General features: G+C 40.6%; 1 pseudogene; it reads left to right on the plus strand.

The window, feature by feature from the left end:
- Positions 1 to 699: 699 nt before the first annotated feature.
- Positions 700 to 2,810, plus strand: LOC118988280 (ribonucleoside-diphosphate reductase subunit M2-like; annotated as a pseudogene).
- Positions 2,811 to 8,129: the final 5,319 nt, after the last annotated feature.

Consider the following 8,129-nt stretch of genomic DNA (forward strand, 5'->3'; position numbering starts at 1 on the left):
ATTCACAGAAATGAAGATCACATGGAGGGTTATCAACATGGAGGGGGAGACAGGACAGTGGGGGAAAGGTATGGAGAATAAAAAGCATAATTGGGTAGGTACAAAAAAGACAGGGGAGGTTTAGAACAGTATGGGAAATGGAGAAGCCAAAGAACTTGTATGTATGACCCATGAACATGAACCACGGTGGAAGAATGATGGTGGGAGGGGGTACAGGGTGGAGGAGAATAAGGGGAGAGGAAATATGGGATAGCTGTAATAGCATAATCACTGAAATATATATTTTTAAATAGAAAATTGATTTTATCTCCAAAGCAAGCCCCAGCCAATCCAGTACTGGAGAGAAGTCTGAGCATTACTGGACTTCAGTAAACACTCAGCCGTGTCTGCCAGGGGCCTGTGCAGAAGGGTGACTACAAACTTGCCATATATATGGGTTGAGTGGTGTCCTTCCAAAAATAAGTCTACTTACTAAGCCTAAGAACCTGTAAATATAGCTTATATGGTGAGAGAGTGAAATTACCTTATATGGCAAAAGATGTGATTAAGTTAAGGATTTGGAGGAGAGTTTATCCTGGCATATCTGAGTGAGCCCTAAACCCAATGACAAGTGTCCCTGTAAGAGGAAGCAAGGAAGAAGAGAAAGAGACAATGTGACCATGAGACAGAAATGGAAGTGATGCAGCCACAAGCCAAGGAATGCCAACCGCTACCAGAATCCGGGAGAGGCCAAGAATGCAACTCTCCCGACACTTTGATTTCAGACTTCTGGCCTCTGTAAGCGTAACAGGACAAATTTCTGTGGTGTTAAGCTACACAGTTTGCTACACCAGTCACAGATAACTGAGAGACCACGTATGCTATCTTTCTTACTCACGCTCCGTCTTGTTAAGGGTAGAAAATGAGCTGGGACTTGCCCATGTGCATTCTGACTCTCATAAGGTGATGTGCTTGCTAGCTTTCTGTAGGATTCCCTGTGCATAATTCTTATCTTTATCCCTAATTATGAAACAATTAAGTTGCCTCTGGTGACTAGAGAGAAAAGTAGAAGAAGAAAGAGCTCAGGACTGGCAGGTGCCCACATATAGCAGCACGTAGGTGTACCAATCAAAAGGCCAGAGTTTAGACATGGGAGAAATAACAGATTTCAGGAACCAAAAAAATTGGTGACTGTTTCCAGTAAGCACGGAAACCAAAAACTAAGTGATTCCAACCCATTAACATAGAGACATTCTGGGAGAAAGTATAGCATGGTGATTAAATAAATTGACTCTGGATATATGACTTAGGTCTAAATCTTACTTACTAGAAAGTTCACCTTGTGTAAATTACTCAGCCTCTCTGTTTCTGTTTCCTCATCTCTAAAATAGGCCTGAAATATCTATTTCCTAAGGCTATGGCATTAATTAACTGAGATAGTTCTTACAAGGTGTTCAGAAGAAAGTCTGGCATTTGTTCATAGTCCATAAATTTTAGTATTTATTATCATTAGTATTATTATTAATGATATTAACAGGAGCACTTATAGAGCATGACCCAGGAAACCAGACAGCAAATAATAAATACGCACACCATAATTAAGAATCTGCTGGTCTCTGGACCCACGTGCAGCCTCACCTGGGTAACCACCCGCCGCCGCAGCCAAGCGTTCTGTCCATTTGCCCGCTTGCCACCCTCCCGGTCCCACAGGAGCTGCAGCTCTCTCCGCTCAAGGGGCTCAGCCTGGCAGACAAGGAGGACACTCCACCAGCCTCAGTGGTACCTGCAGGCTGGCCAGCAAGACTGCCCGCAGGATCTTCCAGGAGCCGGTCAGCCGAAAACGAAGGCAGCAGCCCCACTGCGCAGGATGAACCGCTGCTGAGAGAGACCCCCCTCTGCTCTGTCATCTTCCCCACTGAGCACCATGACATCTGGCAGATGTACAGGAAGGCCGAGGCTGGCTTTTGGACAGTGGAGGGCGTGGATCTTTTCAAGGAGCTGCTGCACTGGGAGGCCCTGAAGCCCGAGAAGAGGTACTTCATTTCGCACGTCCTGGTGTTCTTTGCGGTGAGTGATGGCACTGAGAGTGAAAACTCGGTGGCGCAGTTTAGCCAAGAGGTTCAGATCACGGAAGCCTGCTGCTTCTGTGGCTTCCAGATCGCCGTGGAAAACATACATTCTGAGATGTACAGCCTTCTCATCGACACTTACACTCAAGATTCCAAGGAGAGGGAGTTCCTCTTCAACGCCACCGAGACGATGCCTTGTGTCAAGAGAAAGGCGGACTGGGTCCTGCGCTGGATCGGGGGCAAAGAGGCCACCTGTGGAGAATGTGTGGTGGCTTTTGCTGCAGTAGAAAGAATCTTCTTTTCTGGATCTTTTGCATCGATATCCTGGTGCAAGAAGCAAGGGCTGATGCCTGGCCTCACATTTTCCAACGAACTTACTAGCAGAGGTGAGGGCTTGCACTGTGACTTTGCCTGCCTGATGTTCAAACACCTGGTATACAGACCTTCAGAGCAGAGAGTGAAGGAGATAATCATCATTGCCACCAGGATAGAACAGCAGTTCCTCAGGGAGGCCTTGCCAGGGAAGCTCACGGGGATGGATTTTACTTTGATGAAGCAGTACATTGAGTTTGTGGCGGACAGACTCCTGCTGGAGCTGGGTTTGTTTCAGCAAGGCTTTCTGAGCAGAAAACCCACTTGACTAATAGAGAACATTTCACTGGAAGGGAAGACCAACTTCTTTGAGAAGACAGTAGGCCAGAGAGGATGGGAGTGATGCCCAGTCACACGGAGAACTCCTTCATCCTGGATGCTGACTTCTGAATGAACTGAAGTTCTGATCTTACGTACTGATTAAGTTAGCTACGTCAAGTATCTCAAAAAAATAATAAAAGGAAGAAAAAACAGAATCTGTTGTATGTGCCTCAGGCTATCTTTCATCCCTAATAATTTTATTTCTGCCTACCAGATCCTTAAAGGGGAAACACAGCTTCTGACCATTTTGGCAAACCATTGGGAAAGAATATTGTGTAGGGATTTCAAAAAACAACTATGGTTGTCTTTGTCAGCCTAGAGACTGAATGTTTCTATCTAAAGCTGGCTATGCGCCCAGCCCTGCACATGGTGGAAGGGGCATGGAACACACTTGCATGGGTTTTCTGCCTCATGTTCCCAGAAAACCTCTTTGTTGCCATGTCCTTGCGGAGCTCAGCTTTGTCTGCTGCCCACAGACAGACAAAGCTGTTTGATTGATTAAAAATCACCAGTCCCACCCTCCTGAATGCAGAGATGAAGGCACACAGGCCCAGATAGAAACACGACTTGACCAAATTCCACATCTACCTATAGCAAGTCGGGTTCTTCAATAATCACAAAATAAAGTTGTGTGTGTGTGTGTGTGTGTGTGTGTGTGTGTGTTAGTAGTGGATTGGAGGCTGCTCCTCTCTGACGGATTCTATCAGTTTCCCTCCTCACTTTCACAGGTAGATGACAGAGGGCTCATCTCTATGCTCCAGTGCCCAATTATATCCCAGCAAAGCTGCCGAATGAGTCAACTAGAGTGGAAATTGTTTCTAGGGAAAACACTCCATCAAGTTATTTTAACTTATGTTCCTCAAGTGTGATATTCACAAAGCATCTGAACAGTAATTATACTTGTTCTGGTACATTTCAGCATCAATGGGTATGCAGTACCATAGTGTTTTCATTGTGGGAGCATTGTGACATATTTTGAAATCAGGAAGTGTGATGCTTCCAGCTTTATTCTTTTTACCCAAGATCACGTTGGCTGCTCTGGGTGTTTTGCATTCAACCCATATGAATTTTAAAATTGTTTTTTCTATTTCTGTAAAAAATGCCACTTGAATTTTGATGGGAATAGCATTGAATTTGTAGATTACTTTGGGTAGTTTGGACATTTTAACACTATGTCTTTCAATCCATGAACATGGATGTCTTTCCATTTATTTTTGTTTTATTTAATTTCTACCATCAACGTATTGGCATAAAGACAGGTATATAGACAAATAGAACCAAATGGAAGCCCAGAAATAAACCCATGCACATATGGTCAACTGATGTTTGATATGAGTGCCAAGGATATACAGTAGGGAAAGGATAGTCTGTTCAACAAATGGAAACACCAAATATCCAAATGCATAGCAATAAAATGAAGCCCTTACCATATACTGTACACAAAACATTAACTCAAAATGGATTAAGACTTAAACAGAAGTCCTGAAACTGTAAAACTCCCAGGAGAAACATAAGAGGAAAGTTTCACCACATTGTTCTTGGCAGTGATTCCATGGCTACAACACCAAAAGCACAGGTAACAAAACCAAAAGTAGACAGGTGGAACCACATCAAAACAAAAAGGTTCTGCACAGCAAAAACCACGATCCATAGAGGAAAAGGGCAGCCTATGGAATGGGAGAAAACATCTGTAGACAATACATCGGACAAGGTGTCAATGTCAAAAATAAGATAAAAATGAACGAAGTGCTTTTGAATAAATATTTCTCAAAAAAAGACATAAATAGCCAGCAGTACATGAAAAGGTGTTTAACATCAATAATCATCAGGGAAATGGAAATCATAACAACAAAATATCATCGTATCCATGTTAGGATGGTTGTTACCAAAAAGACAAGAGGAACTGCAATGCTTATAAAAAACGGTATTGATGGGAATGTCAAATGGTATTGCTGGGAATGTTAAATGGTGTAATCTCTATGGAAAACAGTATGGATGTTCCTTAAACAATTAAAAATAGAACTATCATATGATCCAGTGATTCATCTGAGTTCATATCCAAAAGACTTGAAATCAGAATCACAAAGAGATATTTGCATACATATGTTCATTGCAGCTTTATTCTAATAGCCAAGTGTTGGGGACCCCTTTGTGTGGTATCAAAAACTGTAGCCCCACTCCAGCAAGGCCTTGCCTGTAAGTCTTGACCGGAACAGCGGGGATGTAGATGACAGGCAAGACCTGATACTAACACTGAGGGTTCCTGTGGGAAATCAGGCCTGGAGAACACATTGTATCCTTTGAAGCTTGCTTTGCTTCATACAGCCCTGCTGATATAAACCAGATGTTTAAGTTCAAAGCATAAGGGAGTGAACTCCTAATCTCATGAACCACACCTTAAAAACCCTCTGGTGTCAGCATATCTAATATACCTTGACCTGAGGCAGATCTCTGTATTTCCTCAATTGTTATCTATAGATAATACCTGTTTTCTTGTGACTATGGCCTTTAGACATCGATTGATGAGCTTTGCATGTATACTGTATACCCCTTTCTGTAACAATCCCAATAAAAGTCATTTCTGAGAAGGGCTTGGGGCATTCTCCAGTAGATGGGATCGCTGCCCCCTTTCCCACCAGAACAACAGAATGTGTCCGGGATGACTCATCCTCACCTGCCATGGCCAAGAGAGCTCCACAGGATGGGGCCTCCCACAGCCAAGATATGGAAACAACACAAACATTCAGGTGACTAGATTAAAAAATGAAATCTGATAATTTGCAAAAACATGCACAAACCTAAAGAAGAAGGTGAAGGAGGAGAAGGAGAAGGAGAATGAGGAGAAGTAGAAATAGAAGAGGAAGAAGAGGAAAAAGAAGAAGAAGAAGAAGAAGCAGCAGCACCTACCATTTGGGACAACAAGGATACCTTTCTGGAAAACATGGTGAAATAAGTCAGTTACAAAAGGACAAACACTGAATGATTATGCTTATGGGAGGTATCTAAAATAGTCAAAATTAAAGAAGCAGAAAATAAAATGGTAGTTGTCAGGGGTTGGGAGTAAGTAGAGTAGGGAAAGAGTTGTTGTTTGATGACTATTCAGTTACAGTTATACAAAATAAGTTCTAGAGATCAGCTGTACAACACAGACCTGTAGTTAACAATATGGTATCACAAACCTAAAAATCTGTAAAGAGGGTAGATCTCATGTTGAGTGTCCTTACCATGTGCACACACACACACAAGCATAAGAAAACATTTGGAGGTAATAGGTATGTTTATGAACTTGATAGTGGTGATGGTGTCAGAGTTATATTCATGTCCGAACTCATCAAATCACATCCATTAAATATGTGCCATATTTGTATATCAATTAAATTTCAATAAAGTTATTAAAATAAGAATGAGTGTTAATAGAAAGAACATTATTTTTTAAAAGATATTATTTATTTATCTTTGGAGAGGAAGGAAAGGTGAGAAGGAGAGATATATCAATGTATGGTTGCTTCTCCTGTGTCCCCTGCTGGGACCTGGCCTACAACCCAGGCATGTGCCCTGACTGGGAATCGAACTGCAATCGTGTGGTTCACAGGCCCATGCTCAGTCCACTGAGCTACACCAGCCAGGGCTAGAAAGAACATTATTGTATTCTATTTTTAATAAGCATTTCTAAGGAAATATGTACCTTCTGGGGGCTTTTGAGTCCCTTAGTTAGGCTGGTTTTCACATGGCTGTGTGTAGTGGGTTGCTTGACTCTTCATTTGCAAAATGAGGTGAAGGGGGCCTACAGTTCACTGAAAGTCACACTGCAGTCAACAGGAAAAGATTCCAATTAAAGGCTGCTTCACTTTGATCACTAAGCCATATTGCTTTTCTTGTTATTGTACTATCAGGTCTTCTTTCATGTGTAGAGCTTCCCACATGGCGTTCAGTCATTTCCCAAGGAATCTTAAGGTCTCTGTCTATGTGACTTAGAGAGATACTGTAAAAATATGGAAACTAAAATTATTGAGTAACCACTACCCAGAGTTAAAATAACAAAATGCCCAAGCTAACCAGTTTTCCTTAAAAATTTTATTTTGCAACATGAATACCTAAAATACCAGGACATGAATGTGTGAAACCAAAGAAAGCAGAGGAAACTGAAGTCCCATTTCATAGATATTTATTGCACGCCCTTTGTGAATCAAGCGTGTTAGCAGCAGCACGATGCACGATGAATGAGATTTGATCCCTGCCCTGGGAAGTTTTTGGGAGAAGTGAACACATAAAAAAATATTACTATGTGTGGGAAGTGTCAGAAGTATGAAGAGGTTACCATGATAACATAGAGGCATGGAATCATGGAAGGCTTCAAGAAGAAGGAAACTACAGAACTAAGATTTGAAAAAATGATTTGGAGTTAGTTGAAGAAACTAGAACAAACAGATAAGAATAGGGTAAAGGCAGGAAGAGGAATCTATGAAGCTACTATCATTAAAAAAGCATAAAACAGTAAAATAGACGTGAGAAAACATGAGCAGTATCAGAACATAAAGTGCTTACTTAGCAGGGAATGGCTGGAAGTGAGACCTGAGAAATAAGCAAAGGTCATTGCCATGGACTGCCATATAAGCCATTAAAAATGCAGGATCTTATCCATGGGTAAAATATCTTTACTTTCTATTATTTTATCCATAGGAAATAAAATTCAGAAAGGTGCAAAAAGACAAGGATGATGAGAATCTAAATGAAAGACAGCATATAACATCCTATAGAACTGTAGAAGTAATAATGAAAGAAATACTGAGAGGTAGCAGGAGCTAAGGAAATAATTCTTAAATAATTATGAATACCAATAAGCAATATGTTGTAAGAAGGAAATTTCTGCTATTAGATAAATGACATTAAATTAGAGCATTTATCTTCATAGTAGGAAAACATGTACCTAAGTGTTAATATGATTTATCTCACCAATAACCATATGAAGATTCTTCATGACAAATATTTTTATAGGACAATATTCTAATATTAAGTATCAAAACTGGCAAGACCTTTTATTACCCACATTTTTTGGTCATAGGAGTTAATTCTCATCTTTTAATAAATCAATTAGAATAGTATTTTCTATTCATAAATTAGAATAGTATTTAGGTAAAAATATAGATTAGAAAGCAGTTTTGGGGTTTTTTTTTGCCCTTTACCACAGCAGTTAGTACTTTATAAATAGGGAAAGGAACAAATTGTATAACATAAATCACTGAGATGGCAATAAATGTAATTAAAACAAAAAAAAACTGTGAAAATAAATACTCATGAAATTCCAAGTGTGCAAACTTGGTCTTGCTCATTTCTTGGAAATGATTCCATTGTTTGCTTATTTCTCTCACATAAGGAGGGGGTCTGGCA

Source organism: Sturnira hondurensis, unplaced genomic scaffold (assembly GCF_014824575.4).
Source record: "Sturnira hondurensis isolate 20B ecotype Veracruz unplaced genomic scaffold, ASM1482457v3 Scaffold0006213, whole genome shotgun sequence".
Classification (NCBI taxonomy): Eukaryota; Metazoa; Chordata; class Mammalia; order Chiroptera; family Phyllostomidae; genus Sturnira; species Sturnira hondurensis.